At 43.2% G+C, this 26,661-nt stretch overlaps 9 non-coding genes across 9 annotated transcripts; all 9 read left to right on the top strand.

Annotated features, from left to right (window-relative positions):
* The first annotated feature begins 3,917 nt into the window (after nucleotides 1-3,917).
* On the top strand, nucleotides 3,918-3,999 carry trnas-aga (transfer RNA serine (anticodon AGA)). The gene has a single exon. It is a non-coding gene; the product is annotated as a tRNA-Ser (tRNA).
* Nucleotides 4,000-6,450: 2,451 nt separating this feature from the next.
* Nucleotides 6,451-6,532, top strand: trnas-aga (transfer RNA serine (anticodon AGA)). The gene has a single exon. It is a non-coding gene; the product is annotated as a tRNA-Ser (tRNA).
* A 2,465-nt stretch (nucleotides 6,533-8,997) lies between these two features.
* trnas-aga (transfer RNA serine (anticodon AGA)) lies at nucleotides 8,998-9,079 on the top strand. The gene has a single exon. It is a non-coding gene; the product is annotated as a tRNA-Ser (tRNA).
* Nucleotides 9,080-11,545: 2,466 nt separating this feature from the next.
* On the top strand, nucleotides 11,546-11,627 carry trnas-aga (transfer RNA serine (anticodon AGA)). The gene has a single exon. It is a non-coding gene; the product is annotated as a tRNA-Ser (tRNA).
* A 2,465-nt stretch (nucleotides 11,628-14,092) lies between these two features.
* Nucleotides 14,093-14,174, top strand: trnas-aga (transfer RNA serine (anticodon AGA)). The gene has a single exon. It is a non-coding gene; the product is annotated as a tRNA-Ser (tRNA).
* Nucleotides 14,175-16,639: 2,465 nt separating this feature from the next.
* On the top strand, nucleotides 16,640-16,721 carry trnas-aga (transfer RNA serine (anticodon AGA)). Its single transcript has one exon. It is a non-coding gene; the product is annotated as a tRNA-Ser (tRNA).
* A 2,455-nt stretch (nucleotides 16,722-19,176) lies between these two features.
* trnas-aga (transfer RNA serine (anticodon AGA)) lies at nucleotides 19,177-19,258 on the top strand. Its single transcript has one exon. It is a non-coding gene; the product is annotated as a tRNA-Ser (tRNA).
* A 2,465-nt stretch (nucleotides 19,259-21,723) lies between these two features.
* On the top strand, nucleotides 21,724-21,805 carry trnas-aga (transfer RNA serine (anticodon AGA)). The gene has a single exon. It is a non-coding gene; the product is annotated as a tRNA-Ser (tRNA).
* A 2,454-nt stretch (nucleotides 21,806-24,259) lies between these two features.
* Nucleotides 24,260-24,341, top strand: trnas-aga (transfer RNA serine (anticodon AGA)). Its single transcript has one exon. It is a non-coding gene; the product is annotated as a tRNA-Ser (tRNA).
* The last annotated feature ends 2,320 nt before the right edge of the window (nucleotides 24,342-26,661 follow it).

Below are 26,661 nucleotides of genomic sequence, written 5' to 3'. Positions count from 1 at the left end.
CCTGCTGTTGGATCATCTGAGAGACAGTCTGTGCCACGATCTGAGTGTTATCTGGCTGCTCCCCTTGGTCTTGAGTTTCTACTGCAATCATTTGTTTGGGCGTGATGGCTGCAGACATTTTATCTAAGTCGTCTGATAATGTGTATAATGCGTTATTTGGGTATATTCAATCCTTACTATGTGGTGTTTATTTCTATCGTTGTATGCTTAGCCTGTCCCTGGTCGAGACAAAGGGGGTTATCAGTATGTGACGCCCGCCGCCACGTGTGTATTTCACCGGTATTTTATTTGAATTTGTTCAGCGATTCGTTTAGGTATTTTCTATAAATGATTCTGCGATTTCCTTTTGGAACAATATATCAGTGAATATATGCGGTTCTATAACAATTTTCAGAGTAATTCTAGCTCTTTAGGAAATATAGATATAATTTCTAGACAACTAAGAGTTGTTCAGTGAATTATTTAAATACTTTCTGTAAACAATTCAGTAAATTCCTTTATGAACTTATATCAGTAAATTCGAGCGATTCTATAGCAATTGTCAGAATAATTATATATCTTTAGGAAATATGGATAGAATAGAAAAACCCAAAAATCAGTGTGTAGCTTTTAGCGTCTGTCAAACAAAGTCTGTACTAAGCTCGGCGGCTTATTTAAATACTTTCTAGAAACAATTCAGTAAGTTCCTTTATGAACTTATACCAGTAAATTCCAGCGATTCTATAGCAATTGTCAGAATAATTTTAAACTTTAGGCAATATCAACAGGAATGAAAAAAACGAAAATCAGTATTCCAGCCCGGCTGCTGTCAATCAAAATTGCACGGCCATTCGATACTAAGGTGGCTTTGTCTACCAGCACGTGTGCCTAATAGCCCAGTTACGTATCCCAACCTACTCCGCGACAAACGTTTCTTTCAATTTAATTTCCCCCATCTCCAAATCATGGAATGTCAACTCTGGTTCATATTATGTTTATTGTTTGATGTGCAATAGCCACCTCATTCCCGATCTCTGTCTTGTGGAACGCCAAACTTACATATCCTGTATCTACTCGACTACACCTCTTACAAAACCTATTAAATAATACACAGCTTTTTTAATAGGGCATTTTTCATGCAGATTCATTCAATCCAACCACACCTCCACAAGACCTATTCGATGTTATATGTATCAACAGGAGATTTTACTTGCAGATCCGGTTCATCCATAATTCAACTATAACCACACCTCCACAAGACCTTATTCGATAGTATAGAACGTATCAAAAATAGGACATTTTTACTTGCAGATTCGGTTCATCTATAACCAACTATAACCACACCTCCACAAGACCTTATTCGATAGTATAGAACGTATCAAAAATAGGACATTTTTACTTGCAGATTCGGTTCATCTATAACCACACCTCCACAAGACCTTATTCGATAGTACAGAACATTTTTACTTGCAGATTCGGTTCATCTATAACCACACCTCCACAAGACCTTATTCGATAGTACAGAACATTTTTACTTGCAGATTCGGTTCATCTATAACCACACCTCCACAAGACCTTATTCGATAGTACAGAACATTTTTACTTGCAGATTCGGTTCATCTATCATTCATTCATTCGTATGAAATTCTCATTGAATTTCCAACATCCATAATTGTGTCCTTAACGTGTTAAAACACAGCCACTATTTAACGTCACCTCTATACACAACCCAATACATATATAATTAGGACAGTTTTCTATGCAGATTTCAGAACAAATAGGGTCCCTGGAGGAATTTAACACATTGGTCAATCACAATTCACACATTCCTATTAAAATAACTGAGTATAGGCCCATTAATAAGAATATATATATATATTTTTTTACAAAACAAGATATCTTTAATCAATGTCTTAGGTTCTTATGTAAAAAATTTGGGCACCGATTCATACTCACGCCCAGTACTTTCTGATCAAAATTTGGTTTAGGCTATAATACAATATGCAGATTTCGATATAACGGGCTCTGCTCACCTTTATATAGAGCGCTCCGATCAGATTTCCTGAGGCAAGATGAATGGCTGGGGAAGTCACTCTTCCGTCTGATTTTTTAGCCGTGATCAGTCTCGTCCTCTCACACTAACTTATAATAGATCGAATTCAAGAACAACCAAACTCTGCTACCAATTTGTTAGTGTTCAAATACTGGAGAGTTGAGACCAAATCACGGACGCTGGACAGAGTGGATTTCAGTTGTAACAAAAGACAGTTTTAATGAGTCAGAGATATCTTGTCCCGCAGTTTTACGTGCACGGACCTAGTTCACATAACTCGGCAAGGAGCCAGGTGAAAAAGAGGCCTATACAATGGTTACATTCATTTTTATACATAGAATAAAGTAGGTGGAGTCTTGTCGTTTCGGTCTTCTTGACTGGTCGGAGGGTTGGAGGCGGGCCTTGCTCTAGCCAGAGCGGGCCCCATTGGTGCACCGCAAAAGTTCTTTGCTCTTGGGACCGGCCAGTTAGAGGGAGATGAGATGTGTGTTTATATAAGGAAGAGGGGGTCAGTCTTATGGCTGGGTGTATGTGTTCTTACGACGGAATGTCTTTGTTTATATGAGCTATGTGTATGAATATTTATATAACATTACCAACAGCGACGAGACGGCCTACAGGGAGGAGGTGAGGGCCCTCGAAGTGTGGTGTCAGGAAAATAACCTCACACTCAATGTCAACAAAACAAAGGAGATGATCGTGGACTTCAGGAAACAGCAGAGGGAGAAGCCCCCTATCCATATCGACGGGACAGTAGTGGAGAAGGTGGAAAGTTCCTCGGCGTACACATCACGGACAAACTGAAATGGTCCACCCACACAGACACACAGCGTGGTGAAGAAGGCGCAGCAGCGCCTTTTCAACCTCAGGAGGCTGAAGAAATTTGGCTTGTCACCAAAAACACTCACAAACTTTTACAACTGCACAATCGAGAGCATCCTGTCGGATAGTACAGATATTTCTGTACTAACAGTTTTCACCAATGTTCTCTTTATAATACTATGATAATGTTATATCAGTGTAGGCTGCTGAGGGGAGGACGGCTCATAATAATGTCTGGAATGGAGAAAATGGAATCAAACTATGTGTTTGATGCGTTTGATACCATTCAACTGATTCCGCTTCCAGCCATTACTACGAGCTCCTCCTCCCAAATGTATTTTACCTTTATTTAACTACGCAAGTCAGTTAAGAACAAATTCTTATTTTCAGTGACGGCCTAGGAACAGTGGGTTAACTGTCAGTTCAGGGGCAGAACGACAGATTTGTACCTTGTCAGCTCGGGGATTTGAACTTGCAACCTTCAGGTTACTAGTCCAACGCTTTAACCACTAGGAGGTGCCACCAATCTCCTGTGTTTTCTGTTTAAACAATAAGTAAGGATGGAGCCTTGGGGTACTCCCTTGGTGACAGGCAGTGGCTGAGACAAAAAAAAAACAGATTGCATACCAGAGAGAATACTATAGACATCAAGAAAGCCAGTCAATTGATTATTGACAAGTTTTCCAACACTTTTGATAAACGGGGAAAAATAGAAATAGGCCTATAACAGTTAGGATCAGCTTGATCTCCCCCTTTGGCGATATACCACAATCCCCCGAGGTGCCTTATTGCTATTTTTTATTTTTTATTATTTAACTAGGCAAATCAGTTAAGAACAAATTCTTATTTTCAATGAAGGCCTACACCTGCCAAACCCGGATGACGCAGGGCCAATTGTGCGCTGCCCTCTGGGCCTATCAATCACTGCCGGTTGTGATACAGCCTGGAAAAAATGGTTACCAACGTAATTTGAGTTTTGCTAAAACATAATATCAGTCAGTGTCTGATATATTTGTAATTTTATGTTGGCTATTACCGGTTTCTGTCTTCAATAGTATCAGCAGTTGTCGTGGCCGAGTGGTTAAGGCGATGGACTAGAAATCCATTGGGATCTTCCCGCGCAGGTTCGAATCCTGCCGACAACGTGATATTTTTCTCCTGTGATTGGTAATGCCCAGGTGTTTACATTGTATCATAGATAGCCAGTATCTGTATCACTACACATAAATCGCTAGCTACACGGTATCAATCTTTACCTACTTGAAATTAGGTTACGCCTGTCAATCAAGCACTCCTGTTCATGACAACAGTCAATAAGCAGCAGTACCCTGAAGCTATGGCGGACGATTTGGACGAATTGCTAGATGAGGTTGAAACAAAGTTCTGTCGCAATGTATATTTGACGCCACAACTTCAAGCTCCCTCAGATTTATCGACGGCTGGGAAATGTTTAACGCAAACTGGGAAAGAAAGAAAACACTGGTGCGTAGTAAAATGCAAGTGTCAACCGGCTAACGTTAACGATAGCTAACGTTAGTACGGGGGAATGGACTAACGTTAGCAAGCAAGGTTAGCAAACCAAGTTGTTGACCATGACTGACACAGTGGAAGCTTATGCAATGTAACTAACGACGATAGCTATGTAACGTTAGCTAATTAGTTGCAAACGCCAGCCTTCCTAAAATGCATTGTTATTTCATCAAGCATGTTAGCTAAATCACGTAGTTAGCTATGTAACGTTAGCTTGCTAAAACTGTTCCTCGCTTCACACCGTCAGCACCACTGACGATACACCCAGAAAAACGGACAGCGAAGATATAGATGCCCTTCTTGAGGACATACTTGACGATGATTTCGATTCCCTTGCGCTAAACGTGAGTAAATAACCTTAGCTACATCGCCTTGCAATGTTGAATGCAGTTTTTTGTTGTTGTTGCTAACAGCATCTACTGTCCAGTAGTAGTAGCTAGCTAAAGTTAGCTGTCTGGATATCACACGGATGTATTAGCTAGCTATAATGAGATAAATATGAGGCTATGTTTGATTGTTTTTAGCCTGTTTCCAATGGAAAGGTTGCTATCATTTTTGTCCTTCCGACTCCAATGCATTAGCTAACGTTACATTGCAAAAGGGCCGGCCCGTAGGTGGTGAAATGTAGGAAACAACATCTCCACCCCGCTGATCCTCAACACTGGGGCCCCACAAGGGTGCGTTCTCAGCCCTCTCCTGTACTCCCTGTTCACCCATGACTGCGTGGCCATGCACGCCTCCAACTCAATCATCAAGTTTGCAGACGACACTACAGTGGTAGGCTTGATTACCAGCAACGACGAGACGGCCTACAGGGAGGAGGTGAGGGCCCTCGGAAAATAACCTCACACTCAATGTCAACAAAACAAAGGAGATGATCGTGGACTTCAGGAAACAGCAGAGGGAGAAGCCCCCTATCCATATCGACGGGACAGTAGTGGAGAAGGTGGAAAGTTCCTCGGCGTACACATCACGGACAAACTGAAATGGTCCACCCACACAGACACACAGCGTGGTGAAGAAGGCGCAGCAGCGCCTTTTCAATCTCAGGAGGCTGAAGAAATTTGGCTTGTCACCAAAAACACTCACAAACCTTTACAACTGCACAATCGAGAGCATCCTGTCGGATAGTACAGATATTTCTGTACTAACAGTTTTCACCAATGTTCTCTTTATAATACTATGATAATGTTATATCAGTGTAGGCTGCTGAGGGGAGGACGGCTCATAATAATGTCTGGAATGGAGCAAATGGAATCAAACTATGTGTTTGATGCATTTGATACCATTCAACTGATTCCGCTTCCAGCCATTACTACGAGCTCCTCCTCCCAAATGTATTTTACCTTTATTTAACTACGCAAGTCAGTTAAGAACAAATTCTTATTTTCAGTGACGGCCTAGGAACAGTGGGTTAACTGTCAGTTCAGGGGCAGAACGACAGATTTGTACCTTGTCAGCTCGGGGATTTGAACTTGCAACCTTCCGGTTACTAGTCCAACGCTTTAACCACTAGGAGGTGCCACCAATCTCCTGTGTTTTCTGTTTAAACAATAAGTAAGGATGGAGCCTTGGGGTACTCCCTTGGTGACAGGCAGTGGCTGAGACAAAAAAAAAACAGATTGCATACCAGAGAGAATACTATAGACATCAAGAAAGCCAGTCAATTGATTATTGACAAGTTTTCCAACACTTTTGATAAACGGGGAAAAATAGAAATAGGCCTATAACAGTTAGGATCAGCTTGATCTCCCCCTTTGGCGATATACCACAATCCCCCGAGGTGCCTTATTGCTATTTTTTATTTTTTATTATTTAACTAGGCAAATCAGTTAAGAACAAATTCTTATTTTCAATGAAGGCCTACACCTGCCAAACCCGGATGACGCAGGGCCAATTGTGCGCTGCCCTCTGGGCCTATCAATCACTGCCGGTTGTGATACAGCCTGGAAAAAATGGTTACCAACGTAATTTGAGTTTTGCTAAAACATAATATCAGTCAGTGTCTGATATATTTGTAATTTTATGTTGGCTATTACCGGTTTCTGTCTTCGATAGTATCAGCAGTTGTCGTGGCCGAGTGGTTAAGGCGATGGACTAGAAATCCATTGGGATCTTCCCGCGCAGGTTCGAATCCTGCCGACAACGTGATATTTTTCTCCTGTGATTGGTAATGCCCAGGTGTTTACATTGTATCATAGATAGCCAGTATCTGTATCACTACACATAAATCGCTAGCTACACGGTATCAATCTTTACCTACTTGAAATTAGGTTACGCCTGTCAATCAAGCACTCCTGTTCATGACAACAGTCAATAAGCAGCAGTACCCTGAAGCTATGGCGGACGATTTGGACGAATTGCTAGATGAGGTTGAAACAAAGTTCTGTCGCAATGTATATTTGACGCCACAACTTCAAGCTCCCTCAGATTTATCGACGGCTGGGAAATGTTTAACGCAAACTGGGAAAGAAAGAAAACACTGGTGCGTAGTAAAATGCAAGTGTCAACCGGCTAACGTTAACGATAGCTAACGTTAGTACGGGGGAATGGACTAACGTTAGCAAGCAAGGTTAGCAAACCAAGTTGTTGACCATGACTGACACAGTGGAAGCTTATGCAATGTAACTAACGACGATAGCTATGTAACGTTAGCTAATTAGTTGCAAACGCCAGCCTTCCTAAAATGCATTGTTATTTCATCAAGCATGTTAGCTAAATCACGTAGTTAGCTATGTAACGTTAGCTTGCTAAAACTGTTCCTCGCTTCACACCGTCAGCACCACTGACGATACACCCAGAAAAACGGACAGCGAAGATATAGATGCCCTTCTTGAGGACATACTTGACGATGATTTCGATTCCCTTGCGCTAAACGTGAGTAAATAACCTTAGCTACATCGCCTTGCAATGTTGAATGCAGTTTTTTGTTGTTGTTGCTAACAGCATCTACTGTCCAGTAGTAGTAGCTAGCTAAAGTTAGCTGTCTGGATATCACACGGATGTATTAGCTAGCTATAATGAGATAAATATGAGGCTATGTTTGATTGTTTTTAGCCTGTTTCCAATGGAAAGGTTGCTATCATTTTTGTCCTTCCGACTCCAATGCATTAGCTAACGTTACATTGCAAAAGGGCCGGCCCGTAGGTGGTGAAATGTAGGAAACAACATCTCCACCCCGCTGATCCTCAACACTGGGGCCCCACAAGGGTGCGTTCTCAGCCCTCTCCTGTACTCCCTGTTCACCCATGACTGCGTGGCCATGCACGCCTCCAACTCAATCATCAAGTTTGCAGACGACACTACAGTGGTAGGCTTGATTACCAGCAACGACGAGACGGCCTACAGGGAGGAGGTGAGGGCCCTCGGAGTGTGGTGTCAGGAAAATAACCTCACACTCAATGTCAACAAAACAAAGGAGATGATCGTGGACTTCAGGAAACAGCAGAGGGAGAAGCCCCCTATCCATATCGACGGGACAGTAGTGGAGAAGGTGGAAAGTTCCTCGGCGTACACATCACGGACAAACTGAAATGGTCCACCCACACAGACACACAGCGTGGTGAAGAAGGCGCAGCAGCGCCTTTTCAACCTCAGGAGGCTGAAGAAATTTGGCTTGTCACCAAAAACACTCACAAACTTTTACAACTGCACAATCGAGAGCATCCTGTCGGATAGTACAGATATTTCTGTACTAACAGTTTTCACCAATGTTCTCTTTATAATACTATGATAATGTTATATCAGTGTAGGCTGCTGAGGGGAGGACGGCTCATAATAATGTCTGGAATGGAGCAAATGGAATCAAACTATGTGTTTGATGCATTTGATACCATTCAACTGATTCCGCTTCCAGCCATTACTACGAGCTCCTCCTCCCAAATGTATTTTACCTTTATTTAACTACGCAAGTCAGTTAAGAACAAATTCTTATTTTCAGTGACGGCCTAGGAACAGTGGGTTAACTGTCAGTTCAGGGGCAGAACGACAGATTTGTACCTTGTCAGCTCGGGGATTTGAACTTGCAACCTTCCGGTTACTAGTCCAACGCTTTAACCACTAGGAGGTGCCACCAATCTCCTGTGTTTTCTGTTTAAACAATAAGTAAGGATGGAGCCTTGGGGTACTCCCTTGGTGACAGGCAGTGGCTGAGACAAAAAAAAAACAGATTGCATACCAGAGAGAATACTATAGACATCAAGAAAGCCAGTCAATTGATTATTGACAAGTTTTCCAACACTTTTGATAAACGGGGAAAAATAGAAATAGGCCTATAACAGTTAGGATCAGCTTGATCTCCCCCTTTGGCGATATACCACAATCCCCCGAGGTGCCTTATTGCTATTTTTTATTTTTTATTATTTAACTAGGCAAATCAGTTAAGAACAAATTCTTATTTTCAATGAAGGCCTACACCTGCCAAACCCGGATGACGCAGGGCCAATTGTGCGCTGCCCTCTGGGCCTATCAATCACTGCCGGTTGTGATACAGCCTGGAAAAAATGGTTACCAACGTAATTTGAGTTTTGCTAAAACATAATATCAGTCAGTGTCTGATATATTTGTAATTTTATGTTGGCTATTACCGGTTTCTGTCTTCAATAGTATCAGCAGTTGTCGTGGCCGAGTGGTTAAGGCGATGGACTAGAAATCCATTGGGATCTTCCCGCGCAGGTTCGAATCCTGCCGACAACGTGATATTTTTCTCCTGTGATTGGTAATGCCCAGGTGTTTACATTGTATCATAGATAGCCAGTATCTGTATCACTACACATAAATCGCTAGCTACACGGTATCAATCTTTACCTACTTGAAATTAGGTTACGCCTGTCAATCAAGCACTCCTGTTCATGACAACAGTCAATAAGCAGCAGTACCCTGAAGCTATGGCGGACGATTTGGACGAATTGCTAGATGAGGTTGAAACAAAGTTCTGTCGCAATGTATATTTGACGCCACAACTTCAAGCTCCCTCAGATTTATCGACGGCTGGGAAATGTTTAACGCAAACTGGGAAAGAAAGAAAACACTGGTGCGTAGTAAAATGCAAGTGTCAACCGGCTAACGTTAACGATAGCTAACGTTAGTACGGGGGAATGGACTAACGTTAGCAAGCAAGGTTAGCAAACCAAGTTGTTGACCATGACTGACACAGTGGAAGCTTATGCAATGTAACTAACGACGATAGCTATGTAACGTTAGCTAATTAGTTGCAAACGCCAGCCTTCCTAAAATGCATTGTTATTTCATCAAGCATGTTAGCTAAATCACGTAGTTAGCTATGTAACGTTAGCTTGCTAAAACTGTTCCTCGCTTCACACCGTCAGCACCACTGACGATACACCCAGAAAAACGGACAGCGAAGATATAGATGCCCTTCTTGAGGACATACTTGACGATGATTTCGATTCCCTTGCGCTAAACGTGAGTAAATAACCTTAGCTACATCGCCTTGCAATGTTGAATGCAGTTTTTTGTTGTTGTTGCTAACAGCATCTACTGTCCAGTAGTAGTAGCTAGCTAAAGTTAGCTGTCTGGATATCACACGGATGTATTAGCTAGCTATAATGAGATAAATATGAGGCTATGTTTGATTGTTTTTAGCCTGTTTCCAATGGAAAGGTTGCTATCATTTTTGTCCTTCCGACTCCAATGCATTAGCTAACGTTACATTGCAAAAGGGCCGGCCCGTAGGTGGTGAAATGTAGGAAACAACATCTCCACCCCGCTGATCCTCAACACTGGGGCCCCACAAGGGTGCGTTCTCAGCCCTCTCCTGTACTCCCTGTTCACCCATGACTGCGTGGCCATGCACGCCTCCAACTCAATCATCAAGTTTGCAGACGACACTACAGTGGTAGGCTTGATTACCAGCAACGACGAGACGGCCTACAGGGAGGAGGTGAGGGCCCTCGGAGTGTGGTGTCAGGAAAATAACCTCACACTCAATGTCAACAAAACAAAGGAGATGATCGTGGACTTCAGGAAACAGCAGAGGGAGAAGCCCCCTATCCATATCGACGGGACAGTAGTGGAGAAGGTGGAAAGTTCCTCGGCGTACACATCACGGACAAACTGAAATGGTCCACCCACACAGACACACAGCGTGGTGAAGAAGGCGCAGCAGCGCCTTTTCAACCTCAGGAGGCTGAAGAAATTTGGCTTGTCACCAAAAACACTCACAAACTTTTACAACTGCACAATCGAGAGCATCCTGTCGGATAGTACAGATATTTCTGTACTAACAGTTTTCACCAATGTTCTCTTTATAATACTATGATAATGTTATATCAGTGTAGGCTGCTGAGGGGAGGACGGCTCATAATAATGTCTGGAATGGAGCAAATGGAATCAAACTATGTGTTTGATGCATTTGATACCATTCAACTGATTCCGCTTCCAGCCATTACTACGAGCTCCTCCTCCCAAATGTATTTTACCTTTATTTAACTACGCAAGTCAGTTAAGAACAAATTCTTATTTTCAGTGACGGCCTAGGAACAGTGGGTTAACTGTCAGTTCAGGGGCAGAACGACAGATTTGTACCTTGTCAGCTCGGGGATTTGAACTTGCAACCTTCCGGTTACTAGTCCAACGCTTTAACCACTAGGAGGTGCCACCAATCTCCTGTGTTTTCTGTTTAAACAATAAGTAAGGATGGAGCCTTGGGGTACTCCCTTGGTGACAGGCAGTGGCTGAGACAAAAAAAAAAACAGATTGCATACCAGAGAGAATACTATAGACATCAAGAAAGCCAGTCAATTGATTATTGACAAGTTTTCCAACACTTTTGATAAACGGGGAAAAATAGAAATAGGCCTATAACAGTTAGGATCAGCTTGATCTCCCCCTTTGGCGATATACCACAATCCCCCGAGGTGCCTTATTGCTATTTTTTATTTTTTATTATTTAACTAGGCAAATCAGTTAAGAACAAATTCTTATTTTCAATGAAGGCCTACACCTGCCAAACCCGGATGACGCAGGGCCAATTGTGCGCTGCCCTCTGGGCCTATCAATCACTGCCGGTTGTGATACAGCCTGGAAAAAATGGTTACCAACGTAATTTGAGTTTTGCTAAAACATAATATCAGTCAGTGTCTGATATATTTGTAATTTTATGTTGGCTATTACCGGTTTCTGTCTTCAATAGTATCAGCAGTTGTCGTGGCCGAGTGGTTAAGGCGATGGACTAGAAATCCATTGGGATCTTCCCGCGCAGGTTCGAATCCTGCCGACAACGTGATATTTTTCTCCTGTGATTGGTAATGCCCAGGTGTTTACATTGTATCATAGATAGCCAGTATCTGTATCACTACACATAAATCGCTAGCTACACGGTATCAATCTTTACCTACTTGAAATTAGGTTACGCCTGTCAATCAAGCACTCCTGTTCATGACAACAGTCAATAAGCAGCAGTACCCTGAAGCTATGGCGGACGATTTGGACGAATTGCTAGATGAGGTTGAAACAAAGTTCTGTCGCAATGTATATTTGACGCCACAACTTCAAGCTCCCTCAGATTTATCGACGGCTGGGAAATGTTTAACGCAAACTGGGAAAGAAAGAAAACACTGGTGCGTAGTAAAATGCAAGTGTCAACCGGCTAACGTTAACGATAGCTAACGTTAGTACGGGGGAATGGACTAACGTTAGCAAGCAAGGTTAGCAAACCAAGTTGTTGACCATGACTGACACAGTGGAAGCTTATGCAATGTAACTAACGACGATAGCTATGTAACGTTAGCTAATTAGTTGCAAACGCCAGCCTTCCTAAAATGCATTGTTATTTCATCAAGCATGTTAGCTAAATCACGTAGTTAGCTATGTAACGTTAGCTTGCTAAAACTGTTCCTCGCTTCACACCGTCAGCACCACTGACGATACACCCAGAAAAACGGACAGCGAAGATATAGATGCCCTTCTTGAGGACATACTTGACGATGATTTCGATTCCCTTGCGCTAAACGTGAGTAAATAACCTTAGCTACATCGCCTTGCAATGTTGAATGCAGTTTTTTGTTGTTGTTGCTAACAGCATCTACTGTCCAGTAGTAGTAGCTAGCTAAAGTTAGCTGTCTGGATATCACACGGATGTATTAGCTAGCTATAATGAGATAAATATGAGGCTATGTTTGATTGTTTTTAGCCTGTTTCCAATGGAAAGGTTGCTATCATTTTTGTCCTTCCGACTCCAATGCATTAGCTAACGTTACATTGCAAAAGGGCCGGCCCGTAGGTGGTGAAATGTAGGAAACAACATCTCCACCCCGCTGATCCTCAACACTGGGGCCCCACAAGGGTGCGTTCTCAGCCCTCTCCTGTACTCCCTGTTCACCCATGACTGCGTGGCCATGCACGCCTCCAACTCAATCATCAAGTTTGCAGACGACACTACAGTGGTAGGCTTGATTACCAGCAACGACGAGACGGCCTACAGGGAGGAGGTGAGGGCCCTCGGAGTGTGGTGTCAGGAAAATAACCTCACACTCAATGTCAACAAAACAAAGGAGATGATCGTGGACTTCAGGAAACAGCAGAGGGAGAAGCCCCCTATCCATATCGACGGGACAGTAGTGGAGAAGGTGGAAAGTTCCTCGGCGTACACATCACGGACAAACTGAAATGGTCCACCCACACAGACACACAGCGTGGTGAAGAAGGCGCAGCAGCGCCTTTTCAACCTCAGGAGGCTGAAGAAATTTGGCTTGTCACCAAAAACACTCACAAACTTTTACAACTGCACAATCGAGAGCATCCTGTCGGATAGTACAGATATTTCTGTACTAACAGTTTTCACCAATGTTCTCTTTATAATACTATGATAATGTTATATCAGTGTAGGCTGCTGAGGGGAGGACGGCTCATAATAATGTCTGGAATGGAGCAAATGGAATCAAACTATGTGTTTGATGCATTTGATACCATTCAACTGATTCCGCTTCCAGCCATTACTACGAGCTCCTCCTCCCAAATGTATTTTACCTTTATTTAACTACGCAAGTCAGTTAAGAACAAATTCTTATTTTCAGTGACGGCCTAGGAACAGTGGGTTAACTGTCAGTTCAGGGGCAGAACGACAGATTTGTACCTTGTCAGCTCGGGGATTTGAACTTGCAACCTTCCGGTTACTAGTCCAACGCTTTAACCACTAGGAGGTGCCACCAATCTCCTGTGTTTTCTGTTTAAACAATAAGTAAGGATGGAGCCTTGGGGTACTCCCTTGGTGACAGGCAGTGGCTGAGACAAAAAAAAAACAGATTGCATACCAGAGAGAATACTATAGACATCAAGAAAGCCAGTCAATTGATTATTGACAAGTTTTCCAACACTTTTGATAAACGGGGAAAAATAGAAATAGGCCTATAACAGTTAGGATCAGCTTGATCTCCCCCTTTGGCGATATACCACAATCCCCCGAGGTGCCTTATTGCTATTTTTTATTTTTTATTATTTAACTAGGCAAATCAGTTAAGAACAAATTCTTATTTTCAATGAAGGCCTACACCTGCCAAACCCGGATGACGCAGGGCCAATTGTGCGCTGCCCTCTGGGCCTATCAATCACTGCCGGTTGTGATACAGCCTGGAAAAAATGGTTACCAACGTAATTTGAGTTTTGCTAAAACATAATATCAGTCAGTGTCTGATATATTTGTAATTTTATGTTGGCTATTACCGGTTTCTGTCTTCAATAGTATCAGCAGTTGTCGTGGCCGAGTGGTTAAGGCGATGGACTAGAAATCCATTGGGATCTTCCCGCGCAGGTTCGAATCCTGCCGACAACGTGATATTTTTCTCCTGTGATTGGTAATGCCCAGGTGTTTACATTGTATCATAGATAGCCAGTATCTGTATCACTACACATAAATCGCTAGCTACACGGTATCAATCTTTACCTACTTGAAATTAGGTTACGCCTGTCAATCAAGCACTCCTGTTCATGACAACAGTCAATAAGCAGCAGTACCCTGAAGCTATGGCGGACGATTTGGACGAATTGCTAGATGAGGTTGAAACAAAGTTCTGTCGCAATGTATATTTGACGCCACAACTTCAAGCTCCCTCAGATTTATCGACGGCTGGGAAATGTTTAACGCAAACTGGGAAAGAAAGAAAACACTGGTGCGTAGTAAAATGCAAGTGTCAACCGGCTAACGTTAACGATAGCTAACGTTAGTACGGGGGAATGGACTAACGTTAGCAAGCAAGGTTAGCAAACCAAGTTGTTGACCATGACTGACACAGTGGAAGCTTATGCAATGTAACTAACGACGATAGCTATGTAACGTTAGCTAATTAGTTGCAAACGCCAGCCTTCCTAAAATGCATTGTTATTTCATCAAGCATGTTAGCTAAATCACGTAGTTAGCTATGTAACGTTAGCTTGCTAAAACTGTTCCTCGCTTCACACCGTCAGCACCACTGACGATACACCCAGAAAAACGGACAGCGAAGATATAGATGCCCTTCTTGAGGACATACTTGACGATGATTTCGATTCCCTTGCGCTAAACGTGAGTAAATAACCTTAGCTACATCGCCTTGCAATGTTGAATGCAGTTTTTTGTTGTTGTTGCTAACAGCATCTACTGTCCAGTAGTAGTAGCTAGCTAAAGTTAGCTGTCTGGATATCACACGGATGTATTAGCTAGCTATAATGAGATAAATATGAGGCTATGTTTGATTGTTTTTAGCCTGTTTCCAATGGAAAGGTTGCTATCATTTTTGTCCTTCCGACTCCAATGCATTAGCTAACGTTACATTGCAAAAGGGCCGGCCCGTAGGTGGTGAAATGTAGGAAACAACATCTCCACCCCGCTGATCCTCAACACTGGGGCCCCACAAGGGTGCGTTCTCAGCCCTCTCCTGTACTCCCTGTTCACCCATGACTGCGTGGCCATGCACGCCTCCAACTCAATCATCAAGTTTGCAGACGACACTACAGTGGTAGGCTTGATTACCAGCAACGACGAGACGGCCTACAGGGAGGAGGTGAGGGCCCTCGGAGTGTGGTGTCAGGAAAATAACCTCACACTCAATGTCAACAAAACAAAGGAGATGATCGTGGACTTCAGGAAACAGCAGAGGGAGAAGCCCCCTATCCATATCGACGGGACAGTAGTGGAGAAGGTGGAAAGTTCCTCGGCGTACACATCACGGACAAACTGAAATGGTCCACCCACACAGACACACAGCGTGGTGAAGAAGGCGCAGCAGCGCCTTTTCAACCTCAGGAGGCTGAAGAAATTTGGCTTGTCACCAAAAACACTCACAAACTTTTACAACTGCACAATCGAGAGCATCCTGTCGGATAGTACAGATATTTCTGTACTAACAGTTTTCACCAATGTTCTCTTTATAATACTATGATAATGTTATATCAGTGTAGGCTGCTGAGGGGAGGACGGCTCATAATAATGTCTGGAATGGAGCAAATGGAATCAAACTATGTGTTTGATGCATTTGATACCATTCAACTGATTCCGCTTCCAGCCATTACTACGAGCTCCTCCTCCCAAATGTATTTTACCTTTATTTAACTACGCAAGTCAGTTAAGAACAAATTCTTATTTTCAGTGACGGCCTAGGAACAGTGGGTTAACTGTCAGTTCAGGGGCAGAACGACAGATTTGTACCTTGTCAGCTCGGGGATTTGAACTTGCAACCTTCCGGTTACTAGTCCAACGCTTTAACCACTAGGAGGTGCCACCAATCTCCTGTGTTTTCTGTTTAAACAATAAGTAAGGATGGAGCCTTGGGGTACTCCCTTGGTGACAGGCAGTGGCTGAGACAAAAAAAAAACAGATTGCATACCAGAGAGAATACTATAGACATCAAGAAAGCCAGTCAATTGATTATTGACAAGTTTTCCAACACTTTTGATAAACGGGGAAAAATAGAAATAGGCCTATAACAGTTAGGATCAGCTTGATCTCCCCCTTTGGCGATATACCACAATCCCCCGAGGTGCCTTATTGCTATTTTTTATTTTTTATTATTTAACTAGGCAAATCAGTTAAGAACAAATTCTTATTTTCAATGAAGGCCTACACCTGCCAAACCCGGATGACGCAGGGCCAATTGTGCGCTGCCCTCTGGGCCTATCAATCACTGCCGGTTGTGATACAGCCTGGAAAAAATGGTTACCAACGTAATTTGAGTTTTGCTAAAACATAATATCAGTCAGTGTCTGATATATTTGTAATTTTATGTTGGCTATTACCGGTTTCTGTCTTCAATAGTATCAGCAGTTGTCGTGGCCGAGTGGTTAAGGCGATGGACTAGAAATCCATTGGGATCTTCCCGCGCAGGTTCGAATCCTGCCGACAACGTGATATTTTTCTCCTGTGATTGGTAATGCCCATGTATCATAGATAGCCAGTATCTGTATCACTACACATAAATCGCTAGCTACACGGTATCAATCTTTACCTACTTGAAATTAGGTTACGCCTGTCAATCAAGCACTCCTGTTCATGACAACAGTCAATAAGCAGCAGTACCCTGAAGCTATGGCGGACGATTTGGACGAATTGCTAGATGAGGTTGAAACAAAGTTCTGTCGCAATGTATATTTGACGCCACAACTTCAAGCTCCCTCAGATTTATCGACGGCTGGGAAATGTTTAACGCAAACTGGGAAAGAAAGAAAACACTGGTGCGTAGTAAAATGCAAGTGTCAACCGGCTAACGTTAACGATAGCTAACGTTAGTACGGGGGAATGGACTAACGTTAGCAAGCAAGGTTAGCAAACCAAGTTGTTGACCATGACTGACACAGTGGAAGCTTATGCAATGTAACTAACGACGATAGCTATGTAACGTTAGCTAATTAGTTGCAAACGCCAGCCTTCCTAAAATGCATTGTTATTTCATCAAGCATGTTAGCTAAATCACGTAGTTAGCTATGTAACGTTAGCTTGCTAAAACTGTTCCTCGCTTCACACCGTCAGCACCACTGACGATACACCCAGAAAAACGGACAGCGAAGATATAGATGCCCTTCTTGAGGACATACTTGACGATGATTTCGATTCCCTTGCGCTAAACGTGAGTAAATAACCTTAGCTACATCGCCTTGCAATGTTGAATGCAGTTTTTTGTTGTTGTTGCTAACAGCATCTACTGTCCAGTAGTAGTAGCTAGCTAAAGTTAGCTGTCTGGATATCACACGGATGTATTAGCTAGCTATAATGAGATAAATATGAGGCTATGTTTGATTGTTTTTAGCCTGTTTCCAATGGAAAGGTTGCTATCATTTTTGTCCTTCCGACTCCAATGCATTAGCTAACGTTACATTGCAAAAGGGCCGGCCCGTAGGTGGTGAAATGTAGGAAACAACATCTCCACCCCGCTGATCCTCAACACTGGGGCCCCACAAGGGTGCGTTCTCAGCCCTCTCCTGTACTCCCTGTTCACCCATGACTGCGTGGCCATGCACGCCTCCAACTCAATCATCAAGTTTGCAGACGACACTACAGTGGTAGGCTTGATTACCAGCAACGACGAGACGGCCTACAGGGAGGAGGTGAGGGCCCTCGGAGTGTGGTGTCAGGAAAATAACCTCACACTCAATGTCAACAAAACAAAGGAGATGATCGTGGACTTCAGGAAACAGCAGAGGGAGAAGCCCCCTATCCATATCGACGGGACAGTAGTGGAGAAGGTGGAAAGTTCCTCGGCGTACACATCACGGACAAACTGAAATGGTCCACCCACACAGACACACAGCGTGGTGAAGAAGGCGCAGCAGCGCCTTTTCAACCTCAGGAGGCTGAAGAAATTTGGCTTGTCACCAAAAACACTCACAAACTTTTACAACTGCACAATCGAGAGCATCCTGTCGGATAGTACAGATATTTCTGTACTAACAGTTTTCACCAATGTTCTCTTTATAATACTATGATAATGTTATATCAGTGTAGGCTGCTGAGGGGAGGACGGCTCATAATAATGTCTGGAATGGAGCAAATGGAATCAAACTATGTGTTTGATGCATTTGATACCATTCAACTGATTCCGCTTCCAGCCATTACTACGAGCTCCTCCTCCCAAATGTATTTTACCTTTATTTAACTACGCAAGTCAGTTAAGAACAAATTCTTATTTTCAGTGACGGCCTAGGAACAGTGGGTTAACTGTCAGTTCAGGGGCAGAACGACAGATTTGTACCTTGTCAGCTCGGGGATTTGAACTTGCAACCTTCCGGTTACTAGTCCAACGCTTTAACCACTAGGAGGTGCCACCAATCTCCTGTGTTTTCTGTTTAAACAATAAGTAAGGATGGAGCCTTGGGGTACTCCCTTGGTGACAGGCAGTGGCTGAGACAAAAAAAAAAACAGATTGCATACCAGAGAGAATACTATAGACATCAAGAAAGCCAGTCAATTGATTATTGACAAGTTTTCCAACACTTTTGATAAACGGGGAAAAATAGAAATAGGCCTATAACAGTTAGGATCAGCTTGATCTCCCCCTTTGGCGATATACCACAATCCCCCGAGGTGCCTTATTGCTATTTTTTATTTTTTATTATTTAACTAGGCAAATCAGTTAAGAACAAATTCTTATTTTCAATGAAGGCCTACACCTGCCAAACCCGGATGACGCAGGGCCAATTGTGCGCTGCCCTCTGGGCCTATCAATCACTGCCGGTTGTGATACAGCCTGGAAAAAATGGTTACCAACGTAATTTGAGTTTTGCTAAAACATAATATCAGTCAGTGTCTGATATATTTGTAATTTTATGTTGGCTATTACCGGTTTCTGTCTTCAATAGTATCAGCAGTTGTCGTGGCCGAGTGGTTAAGGCGATGGACTAGAAATCCATTGGGATCTTCCCGCGCAGGTTCGAATCCTGCCGACAACGTGATATTTTTCTCCTGTGATTGGTAATGCCCAGGTGTTTACATTGTATCATAGATAGCCAGTATCTGTATCACTACACATAAATCGCTAGCTACACGGTATCAATCTTTACCTACTTGAAATTAGGTTACGCCTGTCAATCAAGCACTCCTGTTCATGACAACAGTCAATAAGCAGCAGTACCCTGAAGCTATGGCGGACGATTTGGACGAATTGCTAGATGAGGTTGAAACAAAGTTCTGTCGCAATGTATATTTGACGCCACAACTTCAAGCTCCCTCAGATTTATCGACGGCTGGGAAATGTTTAACGCAAACTGGGAAAGAAAGAAAACACTGGTGCGTAGTAAAATGCAAGTGTCAACCGGCTAACGTTAACGATAGCTAACGTTAGTACGGGGGAATGGACTAACGTTAGCAAGCAAGGTTAGCAAACCAAGTTGTTGACCATGACTGACACAGTGGAAGCTTATGCAATGTAACTAACGACGATAGCTATGTAACGTTAGCTAATTAGTTGCAAACGCCAGCCTTCCTAAAATGCATTGTTATTTCATCAAGCATGTTAGCTAAATCACGTAGTTAGCTATGTAACGTTAGCTTGCTAAAACTGTTCCTCGCTTCACACCGTCAGCACCACTGACGATACACCCAGAAAAACGGACAGCGAAGATATAGATGCCCTTCTTGAGGACATACTTGACGATGATTTCGATTCCCTTGCGCTAAACGTGAGTAAATAACCTTAGCTACATCGCCTTGCAATGTTGAATGCAGTTTTTTGTTGTTGTTGCTAACAGCATCTACTGTCCAGTAGTAGTAGCTAGCTAAAGTTAGCTGTCTGGATATCACACGGATGTATTAGCTAGCTATAATGAGATAAATATGAGGCTATGTTTGATTGTTTTTAGCCTGTTTCCAATGGAAAGGTTGCTATCATTTTTGTCCTTCCGACTCCAATGCATTAGCTAACGTTACATTGCAAAAGGGCCGGCCCGTAGGTGGTGAAATGTAGGAAACAACATCTCCACCCCGCTGATCCTCAACACTGGGGCCCCACAAGGGTGCGTTCTCAGCCCTCTCCTGTACTCCCTGTTCACCCATGACTGCGTGGCCATGCACGCCTCCAACTCAATCATCAAGTTTGCAGACGACACTACAGTGGTAGGCTTGATTACCAGCAACGACGAGACGGCCTACAGGGAGGAGGTGAGGGCCCTCGGAGTGTGGTGTCAGGAAAATAACCTCACACTCAATGTCAACAAAACAAAGGAGATGATCGTGGACTTCAGGAAACAGCAGAGGGAGAAGCCCCCTATCCATATCGACGGGACAGTAGTGGAGAAGGTGGAAAGTTCCTCGGCGTACACATCACGGACAAACTGAAATGGTCCACCCACACAGACACACAGCGTGGTGAAGAAGGCGCAGCAGCGCCTTTTCAACCTCAGGAGGCTGAAGAAATTTGGCTTGTCACCAAAAACACTCACAAACTTTTACAACTGCACAATCGAGAGCATCCTGTCGGATAGTACAGATATTTCTGTACTAACAGTTTTCACCAATGTTCTCTTTATAATACTATGATAATGTTATATCAGTGTAGGCTGCTGAGGGGAGGACGGCTCATAATAATGTCTGGAATGGAGCAAATGGAATCAAACTATGTGTTTGATGCATTTGATACCATTCAACTGATTCCGCTTCCAGCCATTACTACGAGCTCCTCCTCCCAAATGTATTTTACCTTTATTTAACTACGCAAGTCAGTTAAGAACAAATTCTTATTTTCAGTGACGGCCTAGGAACAGTGGGTTAACTGTCAGTTCAGGGGCAGAACGACAGATTTGTACCTTGTCAGCTCGGGGATTTGAACTTGCAACCTTCCGGTTACTAGTCCAACGCTTTAACCACTAGGAGGTGCCACCAATCTCCTGTGTTTTCTGTTTAAACAATAAGTAAGGATGGAGCCTTGGGGTACTCCCTTGGTGACAGGCAGTGGCTGAGACAAAAAAAAAACAGATTGCATACCAGAGAGAATACTATAGACATCAAGAAAGCCAGTCAATTGATTATTGACAAGTTTTCCAACACTTTTGATAAACGGGGAAAAATAGAAATAGGCCTATAACAGTTAGGATCAGCTTGATCTCCCCCTTTGGCGATATACCACAATCCCCCGAGGTGCCTTATTGCTATTTTTTATTTTTTATTATTTAACTAGGCAAATCAGTTAAGAACAAATTCTTATTTTCAATGAAGGCCTACACCTGCCAAACCCGGATGACGCAGGGCCAATTGTGCGCTGCCCTCTGGGCCTATCAATCACTGCCGGTTGTGATACAGCCTGGAAAAAATGGTTACCAACGTAATTTGAGTTTTGCTAAAACATAATATCAGTCAGTGTCTGATATATTTGTAATTTTATGTTGGCTATTACCGGTTTCTGTCTTCAATAGTATCAGCAGTTGTCGTGGCCGAGTGGTTAAGGCGATGGACTAGAAATCCATTGGGATCTTCCCGCGCAGGTTCGAATCCTGCCGACAACGTGATATTTTTCTCCTGTGATTGGTAATGCCCATGTATCATAGATAGCCAGTATCTGTATCACTACACATAAATCGCTAGCTACACGGTATCAATCTTTACCTACTTGAAATTAGGTTACGCCTGTCAATCAAGCACTCCTGTTCATGACAACAGTCAATAAGCAGCAGTACCCTGAAGCTATGGCGGACGATTTGGACGAATTGCTAGATGAGGTTGAAACAAAGTTCTGTCGCAATGTATATTTGACGCCACAACTTCAAGCTCCCTCAGATTTATCGACGGCTGGGAAATGTTTAACGCAAACTGGGAAAGAAAGAAAACACTGGTGCGTAGTAAAATGCAAGTGTCAACCGGCTAACGTTAACGATAGCTAACGTTAGTACGGGGGAATGGACTAACGTTAGCAAGCAAGGTTAGCAAACCAAGTTGTTGACCATGACTGACACAGTGGAAGCTTATGCAATGTAACTAACGACGATAGCTATGTAACGTTAGCTAATTAGTTGCAAACGCCAGCCTTCCTAAAATGCATTGTTATTTCATCAAGCATGTTAGCTAAATCACGTAGTTAGCTATGTAACGTTAGCTTGCTAAAACTGTTCCTCGCTTCACACCGTCAGCACCACTGACGATACACCCAGAAAAACGGACAGCGAAGATATAGATGCCCTTCTTGAGGACATACTTGACGATGATTTCGATTCCCTTGCGCTAAACGTGAGTAAATAACCTTAGCTACATCGCCTTGCAATGTTGAATGCAGTTTTTTGTTGTTGTTGCTAACAGCATCTACTGTCCAGTAGTAGTAGCTAGCTAAAGTTAGCTGTCTGGATATCACACGGATGTATTAGCTAGCTATAATGAGATAAATATGAGGCTATGTTTGATTGTTTTTAGCCTGTTTCCAATGGAAAGGTTGCTATCATTTTTGTCCTTCCGACTCCAATGCATTAGCTAACGTTACATTGCAAAAGGGCCGGCCCGTAGGTGGTGAAATGTAGGAAACAACATCTCCACCCCGCTGATCCTCAACACTGGGGCCCCACAAGGGTGCGTTCTCAGCCCTCTCCTGTACTCCCTGTTCACCCATGACTGCGTGGCCATGCACGCCTCCAACTCAATCATCAAGTTTGCAGACGACACTACAGTGGTAGGCTTGATTACCAGCAACGACGAGACGGCCTACAGGGAGGAGGTGAGGGCCCTCGGAGTGTGGTGTCAGGAAAATAACCTCACACTCAATGTCAACAAAACAAAGGAGATGATCGTGGACTTCAGGAAACAGCAGAGGGAGAAGCCCCCTATCCATATCGACGGGACAGTAGTGGAGAAGGTGGAAAGTTCCTCGGCGTACACATCACGGACAAACTGAAATGGTCCACCCACACAGACACACAGCGTGGTGAAGAAGGCGCAGCAGCGCCTTTTCAACCTCAGGAGGCTGAAGAAATTTGGCTTGTCACCAAAAACACTCACAAACTTTTACAACTGCACAATCGAGAGCATCCTGTCGGATAGTACAGATATTTCTGTACTAACAGTTTTCACCAATGTTCTCTTTATAATACTATGATAATGTTATATCAGTGTAGGCTGCTGAGGGGAGGACGGCTCATAATAATGTCTGGAATGGAGCAAATGGAATCAAACTATGTGTTTGATGCATTTGATACCATTCAACTGATTCCGCTTCCAGCCATTACTACGAGCTCCTCCTCCCAAATGTATTTTACCTTTATTTAACTACGCAAGTCAGTTAAGAACAAATTCTTATTTTCAGTGACGGCCTAGGAACAGTGGGTTAACTGTCAGTTCAGGGGCAGAACGACAGATTTGTACCTTGTCAGCTCGGGGATTTGAACTTGCAACCTTCCGGTTACTAGTCCAACGCTTTAACCACTAGGAGGTGCCACCAATCTCCTGTGTTTTCTGTTTAAACAATAAGTAAGGATGGAGCCTTGGGGTACTCCCTTGGTGACAGGCAGTGGCTGAGACAAAAAAAAAACAGATTGCATACCAGAGAGAATACTATAGACATCAAGAAAGCCAGTCAATTGATTATTGACAAGTTTTCCAACACTTTTGATAAACGGGGAAAAATAGAAATAGGCCTATAACAGTTAGGATCAGCTTGATCTCCCCCTTTGGCGATATACCACAATCCCCCGAGGTGCCTTATTGCTATTTTTTATTTTTTATTATTTAACTAGGCAAATCAGTTAAGAACAAATTCTTATTTTCAATGAAGGCCTACACCTGCCAAACCCGGATGACGCAGGGCCAATTGTGCGCTGCCCTCTGGGCCTATCAATCACTGCCGGTTGTGATACAGCCTGGAAAAAATGGTTACCAACGTAATTTGAGTTTTGCTAAAACATAATATCAGTCAGTGTCTGATATATTTGTAATTTTATGTTGGCTATTACCGGTTTCTGTCTTCAATAGTATCAGCAGTTGTCGTGGCCGAGTGGTTAAGGCGATGGACTAGAAATCCATTGGGATCTTCCCGCGCAGGTTCGAATCCTGCCGACAACGTGATATTTTTCTCCTGTGATTGGTAATGCCCATGTATCATAGATAGCCAGTATCTGTATCACTACACATAAATCGCTAGCTACACGGTATCAATCTTTACCTACTTGAAATTAGGTTACGCCTGTCAATCAAGCACTCCTGTTCATGACAACAGTCAATAAGCAGCAGTACCCTGAAGCTATGGCGGACGATTTGGACGAATTGCTAGATGAGGTTGAAACAAAGTTCTGTCGCAATGTATATTTGACGCCACAACTTCAAGCTCCCTCAGATTTATCGACGGCTGGGAAATGTTTAACGCAAACTGGGAAAGAAAGAAAACACTGGTGCGTAGTAAAATGCAAGTGTCAACCGGCTAACGTTAACGATAGCTAACGTTAGTACGGGGGAATGGACTAACGTTAGCAAGCAAGGTTAGCAAACCAAGTTGTTGACCATGACTGACACAGTGGAAGCTTATGCAATGTAACTAACGACGATAGCTATGTAACGTTAGCTAATTAGTTGCAAACGCCAGCCTTCCTAAAATGCATTGTTATTTCATCAAGCATGTTAGCTAAATCACGTAGTTAGCTATGTAACGTTAGCTTGCTAAAACTGTTCCTCGCTTCACACCGTCAGCACCACTGACGATACACCCAGAAAAACGGACAGCGAAGATATAGATGCCCTTCTTGAGGACATACTTGACGATGATTTCGATTCCCTTGCGCTAAACGTGAGTAAATAACCTTAGCTACATCGCCTTGCAATGTTGAATGCAGTTTTTTGTTGTTGTTGCTAACAGCATCTACTGTCCAGTAGTAGTAGCTAGCTAAAGTTAGCTGTCTGGATATCACACGGATGTATTAGCTAGCTATAATGAGATAAATATGAGGCTATGTTTGATTGTTTTTAGCCTGTTTCCAATGGAAAGGTTGCTATCATTTTTGTCCTTCCGACTCCAATGCATTAGCTAACGTTACATTGCAAAAGGGCCGGCCCGTAGGTGGTGAAATGTAGGAAACAACATCTCCACCCCGCTGATCCTCAACACTGGGGCCCCACAAGGGTGCGTTCTCAGCCCTCTCCTGTACTCCCTGTTCACCCATGACTGCGTGGCCATGCACGCCTCCAACTCAATCATCAAGTTTGCAGACGACACTACAGTGGTAGGCTTGATTACCAGCAACGACGAGACGGCCTACAGGGAGGAGGTGAGGGCCCTCGGAGTGTGGTGTCAGGAAAATAACCTCACACTCAATGTCAACAAAACAAAGGAGATGATCGTGGACTTCAGGAAACAGCAGAGGGAGAAGCCCCCTATCCATATCGACGGGACAGTAGTGGAGAAGGTGGAAAGTTCCTCGGCGTACACATCACGGACAAACTGAAATGGTCCACCCACACAGACACACAGCGTGGTGAAGAAGGCGCAGCAGCGCCTTTTCAACCTCAGGAGGCTGAAGAAATTTGGCTTGTCACCAAAAACACTCACAAACTTTTACAACTGCACAATCGAGAGCATCCTGTCGGATAGTACAGATATTTCTGTACTAACAGTTTTCACCAATGTTCTCTTTATAATACTATGATAATGTTATATCAGTGTAGGCTGCTGAGGGGAGGACGGCTCATAATAATGTCTGGAATGGAGCAAATGGAATCAAACTATGTGTTTGATGCATTTGATACCATTCAACTGATTCCGCTTCCAGCCATTACTACGAGCTCCTCCTCCCAAATGTATTTTACCTTTATTTAACTACGCAAGTCAGTTAAGAACAAATTCTTATTTTCAGTGACGGCCTAGGAACAGTGGGTTAACTGTCAGTTCAGGGGCAGAACGACAGATTTGTACCTTGTCAGCTCGGGGATTTGAACTTGCAACCTTCCGGTTACTAGTCCAACGCTTTAACCACTAGGAGGTGCCACCAATCTCCTGTGTTTTCTGTTTAAACAATAAGTAAGGATGGAGCCTTGGGGTACTCCCTTGGTGACAGGCAGTGGCTGAGACAAAAAAAAACAGATTGCATACCAGAGAGAATACTATAGACATCAAGAAAGCCAGTCAATTGATTATTGACAAGTTTTCCAACACTTTTGATAAACGGGGAAAAATAGAAATAGGCCTATAACAGTTAGGATCAGCTTGATCTCCCCCTTTGGCGATATACCACAATCCCCCGAGGTGCCTTATTGCTATTTTTTATTTTTTATTATTTAACTAGGCAAATCAGTTAAGAACAAATTCTTATTTTCAATGAAGGCCTACACCTGCCAAACCCGGATGACGCAGGGCCAATTGTGCGCTGCCCTCTGGGCCTATCAATCACTGCCG

This window comes from Oncorhynchus clarkii, chromosome 2 (assembly GCF_045791955.1).
Source record: "Oncorhynchus clarkii lewisi isolate Uvic-CL-2024 chromosome 2, UVic_Ocla_1.0, whole genome shotgun sequence".
NCBI classification, from domain to species: Eukaryota; Metazoa; Chordata; class Actinopteri; order Salmoniformes; family Salmonidae; genus Oncorhynchus; species Oncorhynchus clarkii.
The sequence above is the reverse complement of the archived record's forward strand: the minus strand, read 5'-3'. Positions and strand labels throughout refer to the sequence as shown.